We start from the raw sequence: 22707 nt of genomic DNA on the forward strand, positions 1-22707 counted from the left end.
TTGGGTTTGATAGCCTGATGCTATCAAATCCTCTGTAGATTTATTTTGCTGGTTGATTAAAGTGTCCAAAAGCAAAATGAGCAATAGTATGCAGCAGAAACCATTGTCCAGACACCATTGTCAGTCTCCTTAATTAAATCCACTTATGTTAAAATGCCATACACCCACTACACTGTATGTAATTGGCTTATTATGAGATGGAAAGGGTTAACTGTTTTGAAAAAAGATTTATCATTTGGGAGCTAAATTGAAAGAGTCATATATGACTTTTTCATTCTTCCACCACTTTTGCCTCTTGAGGACTAAAGAGTCATTCATGTTGTGCACATGATTTGGTGCAAGCTTGTTAAAATGTAGAATGTTTAGGATACACTACAGGAAGACCTGTGCAAACAAGCCTGAAGTGGACAAATTGTAAAAGGAAGCCATAATCAAAAAATATGACATTGTTTCTATCTTCACATGGAGTTAATTTGTGATGTATTTTTCAATACTCAAGTCAATGTGAGTGGATGAATTAATGAGTTTCTAAGTGAACGTGTTGGCAGCGCATGCTTTAGCCCTCCTGGCGCCTAATGAAACAATCTCTTTTGGTGGCGCATACATCAAGCTTGAGGAGGTGGGGGGGCCGCCATGTTCACATACACTCTGAAAGAACGAGTCCTTAAAATTAACAATGGCACGTGCTTTCACAGTGCATGCACAAATGGTGTGCCCCCAAGCTTTGCAGTCAGTGATATGGTGTCCTTAATCGCTATTGTGTGTCTTGGGCAGCACAGCTATGCATTGATTAGCCAAGGCCAATAATGATATAGCCCTGTCACCCCTCAACTTTACATAATTAATTACTGCATATTTAATAAATCAGAGGTGTACTCTTTTCCTGCATTTAATCCTTATTCCTCCATTCATTTCGTACTTTCTTTTTTTCCTGCTCCTTCCTTCATCCCTTCTTTAATTTCTTCCTTTCTTATCCCCAACCCTTGCTTCTGTGTTTTCTCCTCCTTTCCTTTCTTCTTTCTATTCATCTATCACACATCATTGATTTCCTTTCTCCTTCTATCCCTTACTTTATTCTCTTCTCATTCTTTTCTTATTTCTTCTTTCTTTCATCCATTACTTATTTATTTCCTCACTCCAGTACCCCTTCCACCCTGCATTTGATGCTGCATTCTTTAATGTATTCCTTCCTTTATCCCCTCCTTTCTTTTAAACAGCACAGTATAAGCACATTCTATTTAGTTTGAACAACTGCCTCAAGTCCTCTATTGCCCTTTCCTAAAGCAGCATTTTAAGATTTGCACACATTCTCTAATTTGAGATAACGTTTAACTTGTTGTCATAGGCTTCCCATATGTTACATTATGTTATGTTGCAGTATTGATTAGTATAGCACACTAATCACCCAAGAGGGTATCCAGGCAGTTGGGCAGGTGTGTAGGTGGGAGGTCATGTGAAGAGCCAGGTCTTCAGCTTTTTGCGGAGCTCAAGATGTGAGGAGGTGGCTATGATGTGTTGAGGCATGATTTATTTATTTTATTTTTATTTTATGATGATGTGGGTGGAACCAATAAAGGAAGTGGGTGGAGCCTCTGGACGAAGTGGGCGGGGCTGGACAAGTGGGTGTGACCTCCTAAAAAAATTTGAGCACCTGCACTTAATATTTTACAAATTAAGCACTGGGTCAAGCGTGTGGCCGGCGTAGTGGGTGGGGGTGGTCACCAGTCGCTTGAGTCCAAGATTGGCGAGGTCGTTCAGCAGGGTGATGGTGTTGCGGTTCTTGTTGTTCTCCAGGTGGAAGTTGAGGTCCCCAAGGAGGATGTAGTCGGCGGAGGGGAGGGCGTGAGGGCTGATGAAGTCCGTGATGTCTTCGCTGAATTGTGTGCGTGGTCCCGGGGGTCTGTAGAGGAGGGTTCCTCTGAGGGTCGTCTTTGGGTCGGTGTGGATCTGGAAGTGGAGGTGCTCGGCGGTGGCGAGGGTGTCGTTGGAGCCGGTCGTGATGCGGATGGTGTTCTTGTGGACGATGGCGATGCCTCCTCCCGTCTGGTTGACGCGGTCCTTCGATGATCTTGTATCCATCCGGGATGGCGATGTCGGGGGCTGAGGAGGCGTTCATCCATGTTTCAGTGAGGAAGGCGACGTCTGGTGATGTAGTGTCGAGCAGGTTCCAGAGTTCGATGGCGTGTCTGTGGACGGAGCGGGTGTTGAGCAGGATGCACTTGAGATGGTTGCTGGGGTTTGGCTTGGCGGGCGCGGTGCATGTTCGGAGGCAGGTAAACTTGTAGGCTGTGCAGGTGAAGGGTCCGTGGAAGCGTTTCGGGGTGGCCCGGCAGCAGGCGGTGTTCCGGCCGGCATTGAGTGCGTTGAGGGCGGCGGCGTCGTAGGTCTGTTGGGTCGTCTTGCGTCGGTGGGGGCCAGGGGTCCTGGCGCTGGGCGCGGTCCAGGCGCGGACGGGCGCAGACGGGCTTACCTTTGGCACCTTCGGCGCACAATCGGCGCTGCCGCTGCGCGTGACCGCTGCACGTCCGCGCGGGCGCCATTTATGGCGAAGTGGGAGGAAGGGAGGAGCAGCTGGGAGGCGGGAGCGGGGAGGGCACTAAACAAAAGGGGGCGTGGCCTAATGGACGGCGGCGGGAAGCGGGGAGCGCGGTGGGCGCAGGGGGACAGAACAGCAGCGATGCCTGGCAGTGGCACAGTACAGAAGGGCAAAAAAGCAGATATATAAGGAAGAAAAATAAGGTTACGGCACAGGAATTACATAGGTGGCACAACACACGCTCGAGGAAACCTGCGGCGGGTCTGGGAGCAAGAGAGGCAGTCCCAGCGAGGCTGCGGGCAGCAGAGGGCGAGGGCACACACACAGCTGGTGGCCGTGCGGCACGGGGGTGTCCTGGGACAGGTCACACTCACCTGCGCCGCGCGGTCGCCATTTATGGCCAAGTGGGAGGGAGGGAGGAGCAGCTGGGAGGCGGGAGCGGGGAGGGCACTAAACAAAAGGGGGCGTGGCCTAATGGACGGCAGCGGGAAGCGGGGAGCGGGGTGGGCGCAGGGGGACAGAACAGCAGCGATGCCTGGCAGTGGCACAGTACAGAAGGGCAAAAAAGCAGATAAATAAGGAAGAAAAACAAGGTTAAGGCACAGGAATTACATAGGTGGCACAACACACGCTCGAGGAAACCTGCGGCGGGTCTGGGAGCAAGAGAAGCAGTCCCAGCAAGGCTGCGGGCAGCAGAGGGCGAGGGCACACACACAGCTGGTGGCCGTGCAGCGCGGGGGTGTCCTGGGACAGGTCAGGTTCGGACTATGAAGTCCGAAACGCACTACATGGGTTAATCCCCAAAAGTACTGATCTCCCGGCCTCTTTGCCCCTGGAGGAGAGACTCCTCAACGTCTATCTAAAGGAGAAAGCGATTTCTCTGACTTACAGGAAGATATTAAGCAATACACCTAACACGTGGGGGAAAATACGAGCTAAATTGGCAGAAGATGTGGGTGATTTGAGTGATGAAGAGTAGCAGGAGGCACTGGCATCCTCCTGAGAAGTGGCAATTAGTTCCCGGTTTAAATTAATTCAATTTCAGATTCTACACAGAGCATATTATACCAGTGTAGCGTTAGTCAAAATGGGTACCCTAAGTTCCTCACTCTGGCATAGGGTGTGCGGCCAGGTGGGGACGTATATACACCAGTGGTGGGATTGCCCGATTCTTCAGACATACTGGGGAAAATAACATCGAAATTGTGAGCAGTCTGTGGGACGACAATGGAGGTCTCACCCCGATGGTGCCTCCTCAATGTATGGGATGCAACTGACCTGACGGCAAGAGAGAGGACTTGGGTCTCCCTCGGATGTGTGGTCACAAAGCGCAATATAGCAAGAACCTGTAAGGGAGTCACTGGGCTAAGGTTTCGTGACTCTGAGACAGACATGGATTGGTGCATGCAGGCGGAGAGGGTGATATATGAAGGGAGAGGATGCCCACAAAAGTGGACCAAGATTTGGGGGGCATGGAACAAAAGTAGAGTGATGCTATGCACGCCGTTTAATAATTCCTTCCCGCAGGAGTGAGAAGATTTTAGATTTTGGCGCTCACAAAGCTGTGGCGCCCGTAGGTAATGTAATGGGGGTGTTGGTCTATTGTAACAACAATATCACAACTGTACAAATGCACTGTGCTAATTTGCCGTCAAATGTCATTGTATTGTATTTATTATTCAATAAAAAAGAAATAATTTTTTTAAAAATGGACGCTGTGTGGGGGAATACGCGCTGATCGGAGAAATCTATTTCCTATGCCGCGGTAAGCAGTTTTCACTGCACTACTCGTTTCGGAAGCAGCGGCACGGCCTGACTGGATTCGCATCTGTCATTTTGCTTCCTGGCTTCCTGCAATTTTTTGTAAACATGCCACTAATTTTAAGGATACAGCTAATTACTTGACTTTCTACATGAAGTTCCTTTACATTTAAGCAGTTTTTTCATGAACTTCCATACATTTATTCAGAAAAGTGTATGCCAGCAAGCCAGGAATGTTGTGGAAACTCCTTTTTAAATTAACATATAAACAGCCTCACAGCAACATTGTGCTAATTGAAAATATATGTGCTCTTTGGTCCCTCTTACTTCACTTATTTTCGTCGGGAACATGTAACCACTTTTGATGGTATCAATAACTTTAATTCGCTTTTGACTGCTAAAGCCTACTACTTAACATTGCGCGGCTGCAGCCGGTTTGCGCATTCTTCTCCAAAGAAAGTACGCTTTTACTGGCTTACAGGGGAGAACTAAATCTATGAGAGGTGCTGCTTCTAACTCTGTATTATGTTCTAAAGCTCCTACGGTGGTAACTTCAAATCCATTTTTTGTGCATGTTGTGCCTCTTCCTATTTTGGGGGTATCGCCTCCTACATCCTCATTTAATCCTATGTCTACTTCAACCCTTCTCTGCCAAGTACAAATAACTCTTCTAAACCAACGACCTCTTCATCGATGTCAACTACTAAACAAATTAAAAAGAATACTCCTTCAACTGCTAAATCTCCCCCACCAATATCAATAGAGTTACTCTTGGGAGAGATACAGGCCCTCAAGCCCTATGTGGAGGAAACTAATAAACGCATACAAAACTTGGATGATAAATGTTCTAATATTGACAACAAAGTGTTTTTGATGGCACGACAAGTGGAATCTCTCCAATCATCCTCTCAACAAAGCCACTCTATGAAAATGGAAATTTCTCAACTTCAAAAACAAGTCGAGAATCTTGAAAATCGCAGCAGACGCAATAACCTATGCATTTATGGTTTGGCTGAAGGATAAGAGGGCTCTAATACTATTTCTTTTTTTCAATCTTTTTATCCACAGATTCTTGAATTACCTGATTCCCCACAATTGAATATACAAAGAGCACATAGACTTGGTCACAACCCACATACATCTTCTTCTACGTGCAAATCAAGAGGTGTAATATAATACTTTCTGGAATAAACTGACTTGTTGAAAGTTTTATAGGCAGTTAAAATCAAATGTCGTATCTCTTGGCAAGGTTCTCAACTATTTTTCTCTCAAGACTATGCTAAGTCCATAGCAGATAGAAGGAAAAGTTCCTTGGCTATGCGTCCAGCTTTATGAGATCTTAACCCGTTGCGTGCTGGTGTCGGCCAACGGCCGTCGCGAGCACTACCTTCGGAGTGTGGCGCACGTCTGTTGGCCGACGCGGCCCCGCCCGCGCACGGAAACCTCCGCACTGCGGCGGATTGTATGCCGTGGTAAAGGGGTTAATGCTAGATTTGGCTTAATCCATCCATGCCTCTTCAAAGTGACTTACAAAAACAAAACCACCACTTATGAAGATCCTGCTTTGCTACAACGATTTTTAGACATCTATACAGAAGAGAACATGAAAATCCCAAGAGCATCTCAAAACTGACAATTTAAATCTGCCGAACATTGTTTATTCTGTTTATTTATGTTTAGACAGTGTTTTGAATAATTATAATCGTCCTGTTTTTTCTTTTTAGGTGCTGTTTCTCTGTTTCACCCATCGTTGTCTAGTCCATTTGGATCGTTATCCCTCCTCTCTGCCAGTTTGCGAGGTTTCGATCAACTGGTCCTTCTCCCCTTTTGTGGCCTCAACACCCTCCACTCATGTTTGTGTCTTTGGTATGTTATATTATTTATTTGGACTGTTGATTTTATCTATTTCATTACTCATTTCTCTGTTTCTCTTTTCCTCCCCTCTCTGTCTTCCTCTTTTATCCTTCCATCTCAAATCTCTTCTCTTTTTACCTTACTCCTCCTCTATTTGAGAGCTTTGATTTTTAGACATGTTCTATGTTTTGCATATCTAGTGGAGTATGTGAGGCAAAACAATATGTACCAGAATGCAAAGGGGGAACTGCAAGGTATATCCTTAACATGAGAATAGTTAGTCTCTGTTTCCTTTTCCACTCTTCCATGAACTCATTGTCACAGACCAGCCCTTGAGTCACTAAACATCCATGAGTCAGGAGCTCATACTTAATCATTTTATGTGCACTTAATAAATTTTTATTAGGCAGGTTTCTCTTGTTAAGGGAAAAAAACCATTGCCAAAACCAATAGGCTTCCCCTATGCAAGATCTATTGAATTTGTCAAGGTTTTTTAAGACATATAGCACAGCAGTGCTTGCTGCTGAGCAACAAGGCATAGCGTTTTTTTAATAGTGTTATGATGATGTCAACGCTGGCCGCGGACCCAGTCAGGAGCTCTCAGGCCAGTGGCGTGCCGCCCATGCACAGTTCCAGAGGGGGGTGATTGGAGCTCGGGCCTCCCGCACCGGGGGTGGGGGGCACACAGGCTAATGTTACACCACTTTGTAAATATCTTCTAAAGCTGTTTGCTGCCTGCAGTGAAATACTGTTCTTGTTCAACATTTCTTTTCTCAGGGCAACCATAAAACTTTCCAACCCTCATGCCTCATTTTCAAACAAGCCAGTTTACAAAACAAACCTTAAAAGCAAAGCGCTATGGCTCGGCCAGCGTTGACCCCGTCACAGCGCTTTTTTACTTTAATCATGTTGCACATCTTTAAAGAACATTTACAAAGTCCATAGATATCACACAGGTAAAACCTATTGGCTTTGCAAATAGTTTTGTGCAGTGGTGTAGCTGGGCCTATGGGCGCTAGTGAGTATTTTCTCAGTTTGCTGCCGTACGGCAAACGCATTGAGGAGCGGGGGGGTTGCTGTTGCCGCCCCAAGACGGCAGGTGATAGCTGGGGGATGCCACCGCCCCAAAAACTCATGCCGCCCAGGGCGGACCGCCACCCCACCCCCTAGCTACACCACAGCTTGTTTCAGTGTGATGCCCACTCTCAAATGTAGCACGCGTAGGCGTAATGCCAGTTCGGATGCAAAGCAAAAAAAACTTTCAATGTACTCATTATTAATGTGACTTCTTCTTAGTGGTGATGAGGGTCGCTAAATGAATTTACTGCTAACAACAGATCTTTTAATCTGACTTTATTTAAGAATAAGGATTTAGACTCTGGTGGACAGGGTACTCCGCCACAAACAGGAAAACAAATAAATGACCCCACACACTTGGAGAAGATGCCCAGTGTGTCAGGGGCATCACCAAAAACAAACCTGCTTTAGGAGTTTGTTTTTAGGTCAAGCGTAGCGAAGGGACCTCTAGTATACTTTAGTATACTTTGTAAATGGGACAGGGGAGGTGCACGCGCTTTCCGTCTCGGATCTCGGATTTGACCTCGTGAGCGCGCATGTGTGCGAGCGCGACTCTGCCATGCGCTTTGGAAAATGAAACCGTGTGGGCGTGACGTGACCTAAAAGCCGCGCGACGTGAGCTGTCTACAGTAGGAGCAGGGAATGTAGACCGCTGTGTCCTCGTGCGGCCGCTTCCGCCTTCCACGTCCAGCGCGGCCTCGCTGGAACTGCTCCGCCACCGCCCTGGAAGTCTGCTGCGCTAACCGCGACTCTGGAAGAGTGAACTCACCAATGCCCCCGTGGGTCCTCTCTCATCGACGTGAGCTGTCTACGGTAGGAGCAGGGAATGTAGACCGCCCTCTCTCCGGACATTTACATGTGGCACGCAGGTTTTGTCTTCTTGTTTCGTCTGCGCAGCGGCAGCTAAACAAGGGCTGCATTTGGGGGGTAAAGTTGTAGGGGCCGGGGCGCACTGAAGTAAGCGGTACTGTGTGAAGTGTTGGAGTGCTGGGGACGCACCGTGTTTCACGTCTCGCCGAGCAGCTCTGGTGGCTGTTGTACGGGCGGCAGGGTACAGTGGGGAGTGGGAGAGCGCCTGCTGGGTGAGTTGCACGGCGATACGTCTTGCTCCGGCTGGTTTTGTTCCAGGAGTGCAGTGTGCCTGGAAAGCTCTTCGCCTTCTTTCTAAAGCCTCTCTGCATTGAGTGCAAAGCGCTATTGTCTCGGGCTGGGAACCTCACAGGCAGCTTCTCAAGTGGGCAGATAAAACTGAAGGCACCCTGCGGAAAGGAGGGAGGGGGGCTATTGGCATCGGAGGGGGCACAGGATGATTCGTTCACTGGAGCAGAACCAGCTTTTCCCAACCCTGGAGACACCGATCTATCTTTGGGGCTTGGAAGAGAATGTATTTTTAAACGAGAAATTTCCTGCTTGCGGGGTTGTGATTTGTGGTTCCTGCTTTGCCACTGCAGCGACTGGACAAGGGGCAAGTGTTAAGTAGTATGTTAAATGTTTATGGCTACTTCTAGTAAACGCACAACAGTATGGGATATAGTGATTGCAGACTTGTTTTAAAAGGGGATGATAGCTCTCACAATCCAATAGCATATTGTCAAAGTAGATGTTTTTCTGTTCACTCAAGGTCCCTGTTCGAATTTCTAATTGAATATTTGGCTAGAAATCTGTGTCTCATGTCACAGTACTCTGACGCTTCGTTATCTAATTCCTTATATGAGAATATATACAATGGATAATTATCGAATGCACCTGTGGAACAGACTGACTAAACCATTGGTTGGTAAATTAAATCATTAGGCTTTCTTGTTTTCATTTTCTATTTTGAATTCTAGTGGGGTTTTTGCAGTGTTTTGCAACGTTCAAAACAATTATAAAAATCAGCACCTATCTACAGCCAACCACTTTGTAATTCCTAAAATTAGGCTATCACGCATGGGTGGCAAATCCTTTTCGTTTCTTGGACCCACTCTCTGGAATACTCTACCACACACATTACGGAATGAGCCAAGCTACATGAAATTCAGGAAAGCTTTAAAGACCTGGCTGTTTAACATCTAACAATCTGCCTCCAATCTTACCACTGGATCATTAGCGCCGGGAAACCCTTTGCTGGGTAGCTGTTGCGCTATACAAATGAACTAAATAAATAAAATAAAATATGTGTAGATGATGAAAAGAAATTATATATTTCTTGAACAATTCCCAAAAAGTTTACTGCATCTAAACAACAGTCAACTGCTCCTCTACCAACAAGATTCAGGGAATGACCAGCACATGGAATATACATAGCATACTTTTTAATCTTCAATATTATTTCTTGCATACCCTTGTATTTGCCAGACATATTGGCAGCATTATCATATGACTGGCCTCGACACTTACTAAAATCTATTTTGCACTCATTTGTAAGGTAGTTGTGCACCATCTTAGCCATACTTTCCCCTGTGTGGCTACCCATCTCTGTTGAAAGTTGGGCTAAAACCGTCAACATTATCGGCGCCCTCTTGCTCTCCTTAAACCTTTTGTGCGCGTAAAACAGCCGCCATTTTGGGCACCATGGCTTCCCTGCTCTCGCCGAGAGCCAGCGCGCCTCTCTCTCCCTCCTAGCTTCGCTGGCAACCCCCTGCTTGCACCTGCCTTGAGTCATAAACCCCTCTTCGGCGCTGCTCTGCCCCAGGCCCTCATCCTGTTCCCAGCGCGACACCTCCCTGCTTCCCTCTCATGATCTCCGGCCCTTTGATGCAAACCCCTTTTCCCTGTGTGCCCGTTTGTCTTCCCCGTTCCCAGGCCGGCACCCAGCTCTGCCGATACCAATCCCTTGCCCCTCCCCGTACAATAGAAAGCTTCCCTCCTCAAAGGACCCCCGAGATGATCAAAGCCCCCCCCCATCCCACGAGATCCGATCGAACCCCACACACTCCGTGAATCGGCGGAATATCCAGCTGCGCGATGATCATCACCTGTTGTGAACGGGGCGGGGACTTCCACTGTAACCTTGCGTGGGAACGGGCTGGGAAGGGGGGGATTCTGAGGATGTCTTTCCGTACATCAAAGTATCGACGAGAATGTGTTACATGCAATAAACAGATAAACGTGTGTATAAGAGGCCAGGCCTCAGGGATGCAGTTAGAGCACCTCAGAACGATACCTTCTGTCCGTTTCGTTGTGTTCTCCTCCGGAGAGAATAAAAACCTTGTTTCCTGCCTTCCAGTCTCCAGCGCCTGCCTCTTCAATAGTTTAACTTCTTTGTGGGTTCAAGAGGCGACACCGCCGGGCAATACTTAAGGATCTTATATTCTGGTTGGTAGCGCCCCCCAATTATTTTCTACAATTGGCGTCCCAAGCGTGGGGCCCATCAGCGACCCATGGATCCAGTGGGAGAGGTCCTGACGACAAAGTGAACGACTGCAACGATCGGGAACGCGTCTGTCCAATAGACCCTCGTCTGACAGCCGATCATCCGAACTTCACTGGTTCCGAACAGACCTCTCTCGAGTGATCTACGGTCCTGACTGGGAACCATCAGGAGTGCCGCGAGGATAACGAAGAAGAGAGGACGATCGGGCGCTGGATTCGGAAGACAGGAAACTGTCCATGCGGTCCGGGTAAGGTCGTGTAACCACGACAAGTCGCGAAATATTTGCTTGATTGCTTGTTTGTTTAAAAATACTAGTATTGCTCTTTTTATTTATTTGGAGAGTCACTGTCTGCAAACGGAGAAACAACGGGCTCTCTCTTTGCAAACAGTGGAGGATAGGTAGGGCAGCAGCCGTGCTTATTTTTTCTCCCCCACTCAATAATCACTTGAAACTGAACTGTTGTTCGCAAAACTATTGTTTCCTGGAGATTCCCTGTCTGCAAACAGGGAAGAGACCACCCTTTTTGCAGATAGTGAAAAGGGTAGGTAACGCAGATCTTTGCGGACCTACTCATTCTCCCCATTGTTATTTATTGGTCTTTTGTTATTTTTGATCCATGAGGTATTCACTGCCTGCAAACAACGTAGAATAGAAATATTCTGTCCAGTCTTTGCACCTAGTGATAAGATAGGCAGTGCTGACTTTTTAGTCCCTCGTTACGAGCCGTCATGTCTGTCTTCTCCCCACTGATTAGTAGCCTGTTTAGCCCGGACCGCTTATTAGAGATGGACCATCCAGCCCCACTGGAAGGCACCCCTAATAAGGACATGTTCATGAAGCATGGATTGACCGCTATAGCCTATAGTAGACTATGGCATAAATATACAAAAAAGGGTCAAGAAAGTCAATGGCCCCTGATAGGATCCTTCGATGATGATAAAATAAAAACGCTAGAAACTGCCCTGGGTAAAAACAAGACAACACCTACTATGCTTGACAGCTTCGGCATGTGGCGAAAAGAAACTGAACAACGTAAAAAGAAAACTGAGAGTAGGTTGGAAAAAGAGCTGCGAAAAGCAGCCCACCTAGCTGCTCAGAAACTAGAAAAAGAGATAAAGGAAAGAGAGAAAGCTAAACAGAAACTAGAAATGGAAACGCCAAGCCAGTGTCCGGTTAGAACCCCCTCCATGCTCTACCCTGATTTACCCTCGAAACGACAAGCCAATGAGGACCTGCTGTTAGGTCCTCCTATCATCTACATGCCCCCTCCATATGCCCCTTCTCAACCCTTGGCGCAGCACGCGCCACCCCCAGGTACAAACGAAGGTACCGCCACAGCGTCGGCCCCAATGGCCTCTGTGCCAGCCGAACCCCTTGTATTAAAACCCGCATCCACAACAACGTTAGACGACCATGAGACTCGAGGGGCTGGCCCTGCAAGAACAAACAGACTAGACAAAGATGAGCGAGCGGGGATCGACAAAATAGCAAGGACACTGGTAGAAAGGAAGGATGATGAAGAGTACATCACAGATATGTTCAGCTCGTATACAGGGAGTCACAGACGACATTTTACCGTACGACTGTGTTATCATGTCTTGAATGCATACGAGGACCGATATCGAGACAAAGGTCCCGAGAGCCTAAGGACTCTGTACCGGAAGGTCGATATCGGGGATGAGGGCGAGTGTGATGTGTCGGACCTCCTTACGCGTACGCTTGAGGTTTTCCGTCACCTCACTGAACAAAGGCCGGGAGCTAAATCCGCAGCCCCCGTAGTGACCGAACCACCAACCGAGCAATCTAACACCATGATGCCGATACGTGAGGCTGCCCCTTACTGGGTTCCTCCTCGGGGTACAGGGACTCACGATGATGCAAACAACCAAGATGCGAAGGGAAGGGTAGTGTACAACTGGGTCTACCAGCCATGGGACCGGCAAGAGATACTGACATTCCGGAAATCTCTACCCGACCTACGTAAAAACCCCACTGCCTTCTATACTGAATTGGGTACAGCCCTGGGTTCAACGATCATGACCCTGGCTGACATCGACTTGTTCTTCGGGTTATGTCTACCAGCTGATGTGTGGAAGCAAATCCGGAAAGTCGACCACCTTGAGCTGTTTGGACATACCTGGTCACAACTCGATGACCTGGACAAACAACGGGGACCAGGACAAAAGCCGTTGAAATCCATTCTAGACCTCCCAGATAAAATCGTAGAGAAATTAAAAACCCTAATCCCAGAAAAGAAAGTGGACTGGTCGATAGTAACAGCCTGTCGCCAAAAACCCCAGGAGGATGTATCGGAATACTTCTCCCGGTTTGAAACGGTGTTCTCCGATTACAGCGGCCAGGACATGACCACTGCAACCGGACACCATCTGTTTGTCCAGAATTATGTTAAGGGCCTATCATCGGAAATCTCCCAGAAACTACAGGCCAGCGAGAGTAGTTGGGCAGCCTCCAAACCTACAGCGATTCTCCAAATGGCCCAATATTATGAGCATCAGAAAAATGAAAACGATAGGGCGACAGAGAAAAAGAAGAAGGACTTAAAAGAGAGGGTGATGATTGCCAAACTGCAAGGGGTGACTATAGGACGAGACCAATACCGGGGAAACTACCAGACAAACGTCCCTAAGACTACATTCCCCCAGGACCGCACTCTGACTTCCTACAGCGGACGCACAGACCTTAGAGAAGACCAGTGCGCTTTCTGCAAAGGGACTGGCCATTGGAAATCCCAGTGCCCCGTTCTTCTGGAAATGATCAGAAACAGAGACCCCAGGGATGTAGCAAACGGACCGAGACCTAAGGGACAACAACGAGGGCCCCCAAATGACGCGACTAATGACAGATCAAGCAGACCAAATACGTTCGATCGACCCAGGCAGAACCAATATCAACAATCTGACTATGACGACACTCACACCTTCGCATAGGACAGCCAAGGGCGAGGGAGGGATCCAGTCGAGCTCTATGTTGACCAGCAGGGCCCTTATGTCACTGCTAAGGTCCTGGGTACCAAGTCTCCATTTCTGGTAGACACTGGCGCAACACGTAGTGCGTTATCTAAACGACTGATTCCAAGGGCACCCTTGTCTGGCTCACTCATAACATCGACAGGTTTCGATGGAACGCCCTCCACCAACCCTTTGTCTGCCCCGATTCTCTTTGACGTAGAAAACAACACCACCGACACCACGTTCTTGCTTTCCTCCAACAGCCCTGACGCCATTATGGGACTTGACTTACTGAAACACTTCCGAGCGACGATTAGGTGTTCTCAAGATGGAGTTCGAGTGTTTCTTTACGACAACCCCGTTCTGCTTAGACATTGTTCCCCCCGACACATGTTTTCCATCACCGACGTTGACGCGTCCCTGCTTGACACTCTACCTCCGTATCTGTGGGCCAAAGCGGATTCGGACGTAGGGCGTATGTTGATTGACCCAGTGCACATTACTGTCCGACCAGACGCAACACTCCCAAAACTCCCACAATATCGGATATCGCCAGAGGGCGAGAAGGCATTGGTAATGATTATCCAGTCACTGATAGACGCAGGTGTGGTAGAGGAAGTGGTTAGCAACGTTTGCAACAGCCCTATCTTGCCCATTATCAAGAAGCAGGGAGAGGGAGATGAGAAAGCATACCGTTTCATCATCGACCTCCGAGAGATCAACAAAGTGGTGGTACCCCAGTACCCTGTGGTCTCAGACATCACCACCATCCTGACCTTGATTCCATCCACTGCCACCACCTTTTCCGTCATCGACCTCAAGAACGCATTCTTCTCCATCCCCATCCACCCAGACAGCCGATATCTCTTCGGCTTTACCCTAAAAGCCCGCTCATATAGGTTTTGCCGAGCGCCTCAGGGCTACACGGAAAGCCCTAGCATCTACAGCCAGGCCCTAAAAAGACAACTAGACCTAGTCCAGTTACCCGACGGGGTGGTGTTGGTACAATATGTCGATGACATCCTTTTGGCAGCCGACACCACCCCTCTAGCGGTTACCGCCACCATTCAACTCTTGCACTTCCTTGCGGAAAATGGCCACAAGGTCTCCAAGAAGAAGTTGCAATTCTGCCTACCCCAGGTCACTTACCTAGGCCACCTTTTGTCCAAAGATGGAAGAAAACTCACCCCTGATCGAATCCAAACCATTCTAGATACCCCTGTCCCTAAAACCCAGAAGCAGGTTCGCTCCCTATTAGGCCTCACCTCCTTCTGCCGACAATGGTTACCAAACTTCAGCCTCGTTGTAAAACCACTGCTTTCTCTGCTAAACAAAGACGTCCCTTTCCCACTCCCTTGGACTCCTGAGTGTCAAACTTCCTTCACAGAACTGCGAGATGCCCTTTGCTCAGCCCCTGTCCTGGGTACCCCTGATTACAGAAAGCCCTTCTCCCTTTACACTCACGAAAGGGAGGGGTGCGCTTTATCTGTCCTGACCCAGGCCATCGGCCCTAAGCAACGACCGTGCGCTTACTTCTCTGCCACTCTTGACCCTGTCGCCAGAGCCTTGCCTGCCTGCCTTCGAGCTGTAGCTGCTGCTGCAGTCTCTATCCGACAGAGTGAGGGGATTGTACTCTCGAATTCCCTCACGGTACTGGTACCCCATGCAGTTGACACCCTCCTGAACCAAACCAAGACGCAACATCTGACGAGTGCACGACTGACTGGATACGAACTGACCTTGCTTGCCCCCCATATCACCCTGAAAAGATGCACCACACTGAACCCAGCAACTCTGTTACCCTTGCCAGAGAACGATCCCAATGTGCACCCCGTACATGACTGCGTGACTCTTACGGACGAACAGACCAGGAGTAGGGTCGATCTCAGAGACACAGCTTTCCCTGACCCCGACGGGGAGTTGTGGGTGGACGGTTCTTGCATCAAACTCTCCGATGGTACCACTTCCGCTGCCTATGCAGTCACCACGGCTCGAACTGTAGTAGAAACAGCCCGCATCACCCAACGATCTGCCCAGGCAGCGGAACTGATTGCTTTGACGCGAGCCTGCATCCTGGCAACAGGAACCACAGCGAACATTTACACCGACAGCCAGTATGCCTTCGGGGTGGTTCACCATTTTGGGCTCCTCTGGAGGGAGAGGGGATACTTGACCTCACACGGCACACCCATTTTGCACGGGGATTTAGTCTCCGCCTTAATCGAAGCTGTCCTCCTCCCCAACAAACTTGCCGTTATCAAATGCCAGGCACACAAGAAAGTGACAGACATTATTGGACAGGGAAATGCACTAGCCGACATCACCGCCCGAACGACAGCCGAAAATAGAACGACAACACATATGTATGTGACCAGGTCACAAGCAGAAAACTGGACTGACGCCAAGGACACAATTAGAGACATACAAACGGCTAGCACACAACACGAATTGACTGAATGGACACGGGTGGGATTGAAAGACGATGAAGGCTGCTGGCGGACAAAAGACACGAACAAATGGTTGCTACCTGATTCGTACTTGATTCCCATATTAACCATGGCACACTCCCCTGCCCACATAGGATCAGCCCCCATGATCGAACTTGTCTCCAGGGTTTGGCACAATGACAAGATCCCAGAGTCCGCCAAACGCCTGGTCCAACAATGCTTAATATGCCTGCAACACAACCCCGGGAAAGGAACTGTAGTACCCCGGGGGGGATTTGGGGTCCCAAACCACCCATTTGAAGTCCTGCAGATGGACTACATCCAGCTAGACAGATGCCAAGGCCTGAAATATGTACTCGTCGTGGTGTGCGCATTTAGCAAGTGGGTGGAAGCATATCCAACCCGTGACAACACCGCTATGGCCACTGCAAAGGTTCTGTTAAAGGAGTTTTTCCCCCGTTATGGCCTCTGTCGTGTTTTATGGAGTGATAATGGCCCCCACTTTGTAGCCCAAGTTATCCAGCTCATCTTAAATGGGCTGGGTATCAAACAGAAATTCCACGCAGTCTTCCACCCTCAATCTGCTGGGCTTGTCGAACGACACAATGCCACACTAAAGCTTAAACTGGCCAAAATAGTGGCTACGACGGGCTTGAAATGGCCAGACGCCCTCCCATTGGCATTGCTATCGATGCGCTCTACCCCCACCCGACATCACTTAACCCCTTATGAAGTTGTTTTCGGTCGACCCATGAGCGTCTGGTCTGCCCCGAAACCAACTTCCATTCATGACGTTCCGGATGTCCTAATGTCTGATTATCTGTACAAATTGACTGAAACTTTGTCTGTCCTTCATCAGCAGGTGCAGCAGGCCATCCCCGATGCTTCCAGGGGTCCGGGTCACGCCATCCAGCCGGGGGACTTCGTGCTGATCCGAAATTTTCAGCGATCAAAGAGTTTGGAACCCCGGTGGACGGGCCCCTGGCAAGTGCTGATCACCACTCGGACCGCACTTCGAGTGGAGGGGAAGAAACACTGGCTGCACGCTCACCACTGCAAAAAGGTCTCTCCAACCCTGGCCACGACAGACACCGTCAACACCCAAGAAGAGCTCCTGAACCAGGACCGACCATCGTTGAACTGCTACCCTGATACTGAGACACTTGAACTTTCAAAACATCCTGACCCCACTGTGCCATCTCGAGAAGGGTATTTCCTGCGTCGAAAGGAGGGAGCTTCGGCTAAGTAGGCCACGGACTAGGTTAAGGGATCTCAGAACGGTGACCCAAACTACCAAGGGTTACCTGGAGAGAAGCTAAAACTAAGTCTGTGGTCCTGCCCACTACCGAGCACCTTGAAGACGAAGATGATGGAAGCGCCAGATAAGAAGATGATGGAAGCGCCAAATAAGAAGCCGACGGAGACAGCAGGAAATACCCACTACAGAAATCCGAGAATAGACAGACTCCATAGCTCAAAGACAATTGCACTCTTCATCGTAATCCTCCTCTGTTTTCTCCTCATGACTACGCTCTGGATTATGGAAGAACATGCACCTGCTCACGAAACATTCCTAACCACTGCTCAGCCTACCACCATGAAGGAACATTATCTAATTTCGCTCTCTCCTCAACTAAGAGAGAGACGAAAGGAGTTTTGGAACAACTCTTTCGTGCAGCTACTTCACCAGCACAATCTTGCCACCAATACCACCAACTGCTGGATCTGTGGGTTGCTACCCCATGCCACTGGACATTCAATACCATTCATCCCTTCACCCTTCTCTGTCCACGGCTCCTGCCTTGCTTGGCTGATCCTCCTGCAAGAAAGCTATACGGGCAATGCCACCTCCAGCAGAACTGCAGCACATTCTTCTCACGGGGCCGGGCGAAACAAGACAAAGACACACTTCTGCCCGCTGACCCCCAGCGACTCGAACCAAATGGACATTCCGGCTAAAGAACGAATCGAAATGCAGGTGTTCAACAATCCAACCAGACCCACCTTCTCCTATCTGCGGAAACGAACGGCTGCCACTCTGACTGTGGCCCTGACGGTCATCAACGTCACAGGCCACATGTGTGTAGAAGGACTTGGGACACAGCTGGTGGGTCGCAGCGCTTGCCGCTTTACCAGAACTTTGGACTCCACGGATCCACCTTCCTTTGTGTCATCCCCAAACATGTATTTCATCTGCGGCACGAAGGCCTACACCTGGCTCCCCAAAGGCTGGGGGGGCACTTGCTACATCTCCTTCGTCCTTCCTCCGACTTATGTAGCCCCAGCGAATCACCACCGGCAAAAACGAGCCAAAGACATTGAACAAGCCGACTCAACAGGGGCGCAGTTCCTCGATGCTATGAAAGGACTCGTCCCCCTCTGGGGCCCGATGGCAAACAGCCGTGCCATCCGACATTTGACTCAGGCAGTCGAGACAACCATGAACATCACAGCGGGCATCTTTGCCAACAACACTGCCGAGCTCCAAGCGGTCCGTTTGGTGGCTCTGCAGAACCGCCTCGTTCTAGATGTGGTTCTGGCGGACCGTGGAGGAGCATGCCGCATTATTGGGTCCAGCTGTTGTACATACATACCGGACAACTCACCCTCAGTGTACAAAGCCATCGAACATCTTCACAGACTCTCTTCGGAAGTTCACCAAGAGCAAGAAGAATGGTCGCTTGGTGGTTGGTTCTGGGACACCGTCAAAAGCTGGGGCTGGAGACTGCTCACCATTATCCTGATTCCCGTAGTTGTAATATGTGGCCTATGCTTAGGAATTCAATGTTTGCCACCTATGTGCTCTTTATGTGCGAGTTGTATTTTTCCCAAAACTGTGGACATTGGAAGCGAACATATGAGAGCATTGTATGATACCGAAGTAAGGAATTTGATGAAAATTGACATTGAGTAAAGCAAGGTGGCTAGATATGTTGAAAAGGGGGGACTGTTGAAAGTTGGGCTAAAACCGTCAACATTATCGGCGCCCTCTTGCTCTCCTTAAACCTTTTGTGCGCGTAAAACAGCCGCCATTTTGGGCACCATGGCTTCCCTGCTCTCGCCGAGAGCCAGCGCGCCTCTCTCTCCCTCCTAGCTTCGCTGGCAACCCCCTGCTTGCACCTGCCTTGAGTCATAAACCCCTCTTCGGCGCTGCTCTGCCCCAGGCCCTCATCCTGTTCCCAGCGCGACACCTCCCTGCTTCCCTCTCATGATCTCCGGCCCTTTGATGCAAACCCCTTTTCCCTGTGTGCCCGTTTGTCTTCCCCGTTCCCAGGCCGGCACCCAGCTCTGCCGATACCAATCCCTTGCCCCTCCCCGTACAATAGAAAGCTTCCCTCCTCAAAGGACCCCCAAGATGATCAAAGCCCCCCCCCATCCCACGAGATCCGATCGAACCCCACACACTCCGTGAATCGGCGGAATATCCAGCTGCGCGATGATCATCACCTGTTGTGAACGGGGCGGGGACTTCCACTGTAACCTTGCGTGGGAACGGGCTGGGAAGGGGGGGATTCTGAGGATGTCTTTCCGTACATCAAAGTATCGACGAGAATGTGTTACATGCAATAAACAGATAAACGTGTGTATAAGAGGCCAGGCCTCAGGGATGCAGTTAGAGCACCTCAGAACGATACCTTCTGTCCGTTTCGTTGTGTTCTCCTCCGGAGAGAATAAAAACCTTGTTTCCTGCCTTCCAGTCTCCAGCGCCTGCCTCTTCAATAGTTTAACTTCTTTGTGGGTTCAAGAGGCGACACCGCCGGGCAATACTTAAGGATCTTATATTCTGGTTGGTAGCGCCCCCAATTATTTTCTACATCTCTAGGAAAGTTAGAAAACGTTCAATAGGGAGCCCATCATCTGGTGAAACATACCTCACAATAACAGTGAGCTGATCAATATGGGACCGGTCTGGAGTGGAATCTACAGATAAACTGAAGTACCCTGCAATTCTTAAATCATCCAAGATTGAGTCTCTTACTTTATGTGCCATAATTTGGATAAATTCATCACATATTGTTTTAGAAAGATAAGATGTGACACCTGATCCTTTATTCCCAAATGTTTTTATATGGCTTGCTAGAAAAGGATCAAATTTTGCTATAAGTTCGAGTAATCCAAGGAAATTGCCATTGTGAGGAGAAACAAATGTTTCCTTATCTCCTCTGAAAGGTAAACCACGCTCTGCCATATTAATTATGACTGCCACAACTCGTTCAAGAACATTTTTCCAGTACTGCCGTTTATTATTTAAATGTTCTACTAGTTGGCAGTCAATTGTTGAGCCACGTTTTCTTGTAAGATATGTTACCGAAGCTGTTCTATGGTCTACAGAGTTTTCATGACTTTTAACTAAATAGGTGTTGCGCCAATCACAAAATCCATCGGATGATAATGGTGTAGAAGAATTTGAAAAGAGTTTACACACGAAACAGTATACACGACCAGTTGCTGGCGAATATACTAACCTTTCTCTGCAATATTTTTCACCATTAGCCCGTTTGGGATAGAACAAGCTTTTCGAGCAATATCTGTCTTGGCTTGCAAAAAGCTTCTTTGATTTTTCAAATGAGCCATTTGAGTGCTGACATTCTGACGGACCTTTTTCTACCCAGTATAAAATCTCATCTTTACTTAAATCACCCCATACCCCAACATCATTCTATTTGTTTTTTGATGCTGAATCTTCTGTGGTTGTACTACTCTCTGGTTTATAAATCTTAATATTTGTTGCTTCATTCGTTGAAGTAGATACTATACAACTAGATGTACCAGGCTCTGTATCAGCAATAGGGTGAATATCCCGTGACTGACTCACTATGGTATAGGCTTTTGGTTCATCAGGCCCCATATCTATCTTCTTCTTTGTTAAGAACTATCTAATTTTGTTAACTTGCTAAGCTCTTCTTCAGCTCTCTGCTTCTTTTTCCTCTTTTGAGCTCCACTTTTATAACTTCTGGTTGACATCTTGCAAACTGTGGGCAGAATATTTAATATAACTATAAACATACTCAATTTAAAAGTAATATAATGCATGACATTTTTTTCATTGAAAATTTCCTGTGATATTACCACTACTTACCAGCAAGCAATATTTTTATAATAAATAAACATGCAACGAGAAAATTAACAATATCCTCTCAAGTTTTAATATTAGTTTAATTAATTAAATTAACGAAGAAAAAAAACAATTAACATATACATTAATACTTAATTTAATACAATCAAAACAAAATAATATGTATTTTTTAATGTGCAGTTCTTTCAAATATATATTTAATAATAACAAATTGTAAGTTTATATATTAAACTTAAAATTTGTTATCATACTGACAAAAAAAACTTTAAAAATATATATGCTATATAAGAGCAGGCAAGCACTTTGGATTTAACATTGGCGGCCACTGAGTTAATGGAAAGTGCCTGGCTGTAAGGACCTTTGGTGTTAACCTCTGCTTCCACCATGCTTTATTCCTTAACGCATGGCAGCCGATGTTAAAATCCAAGGTACTTGCATGCACTGAGCCGCTTTCACCGACTACTACGCAAAGGCAAATGAAAGCGTGGTTAAGTCAGTGAAAGTGGATTAGTGCAGGCAAGAAACTTGCATTTAACATCGGATGCCCAGTACCTAAAGGACTTTTAATTTTAACGTTGCCTCCCCCTGCACTCTATTACTGAAGGCAGATCTAAAGCGCAGAGGCAGCCAACGTTAAAATCAAGGGGCCTTTCAGGCATTCCTTCGATTTTATCAATGCTGCTACGGCTGAGTTAGAGGCCCACTTACTTCATAACTGCCCGATTTTACAGACTCTGCAACTGCTCGATTAGGGGCCCACTTAACTCGCAGCTGCTCCGGGAGGCCCAGATCGAAAACAAATGCGAAGTGCGGTTCCAGGCTGCGATGTACTGTTTCAGGCTGCAAATCGCGGTGCCAGCCCGGAAATGACAGGTGGCGCATGACTAAGAGGAAGTACATCACGTTCTTCAGCCCGCCCTGCCCCAGCTAAGCTCACTTCAGCCAATCGGAGCAGCTGGTTTGTGTGAGGGCGGGCAAGGGCGATGATAGCTGTGAAAGACAATGAAGGATTACAAAATACAATGATTATAAAGCCTTATATGATGTCTCAATAATTAGATAGCAGCGCGAGCTACTCTCAGAGGGTCGGCGGCGAGCTACTACCGGTAGCTCGTGATCGACCGGTTGGAGTTGGAGACCCTGCCCTGCACTAGGCAAATAGTAGCGCTTTGTTCTTCGAAAAGACGCGCTAAAAAAATTGGGTGAAGAGTATGGGACATCCCGGACGTGCAGCAAATGGACTAATAATATTTTTTGGGGGCCCCCAAGAAAGTGGGGGCCCCAAGCTATAGCTTATTAAGCCTATACGTAAATCCTGCATTGGGTGGGTATGTTTTAAAGGTTGTGGGGTGAAAGCATGAAGGTGGTGGGTGTGGTCTATCTCTAACCATCAGTGCAGTTCTCATTCTCCGCAGTTCTAATTGCTACTACTACCAAGTGTGAGTTTTGGCTCCCCTTGAACATGCAGTTCCATTTTGGAGAGTTTTTGTGCAGAGCGTAATTGTTGCACAATACATTAAGGTATTAGAAACGTCAAAGAAATGCCATCACATACTTACCCCAGGCGGCCTCCACTGCTCACCCTCGCGGCTCTTCCTTTCTTGTGGAGAAGTGTGGCTCAATGGTTAGA

The 22707-nt window shown here is 47.9% G+C and overlaps 1 long non-coding RNA gene across 1 annotated transcript in view; it reads left to right on the forward strand.

Annotated features, from left to right (window-relative positions):
• Positions 1–22707, forward strand: part of LOC144755229 (uncharacterized) — a 207077-nt gene that overhangs the window by 146986 nt on the left and 37384 nt on the right. The window contains exon 2 of the long non-coding RNA XR_013594856.1: positions 6022–6163. This is a non-coding gene — a long non-coding RNA (uncharacterized LOC144755229). The remainder of the gene's footprint in view (positions 1–6021; positions 6164–22707) is intronic.

Source organism: Lissotriton helveticus, chromosome 5_1 (assembly GCF_964261635.1).
Source record: "Lissotriton helveticus chromosome 5_1, aLisHel1.1, whole genome shotgun sequence".
In the NCBI taxonomy this organism is placed as follows: Eukaryota; Metazoa; Chordata; class Amphibia; order Caudata; family Salamandridae; genus Lissotriton; species Lissotriton helveticus.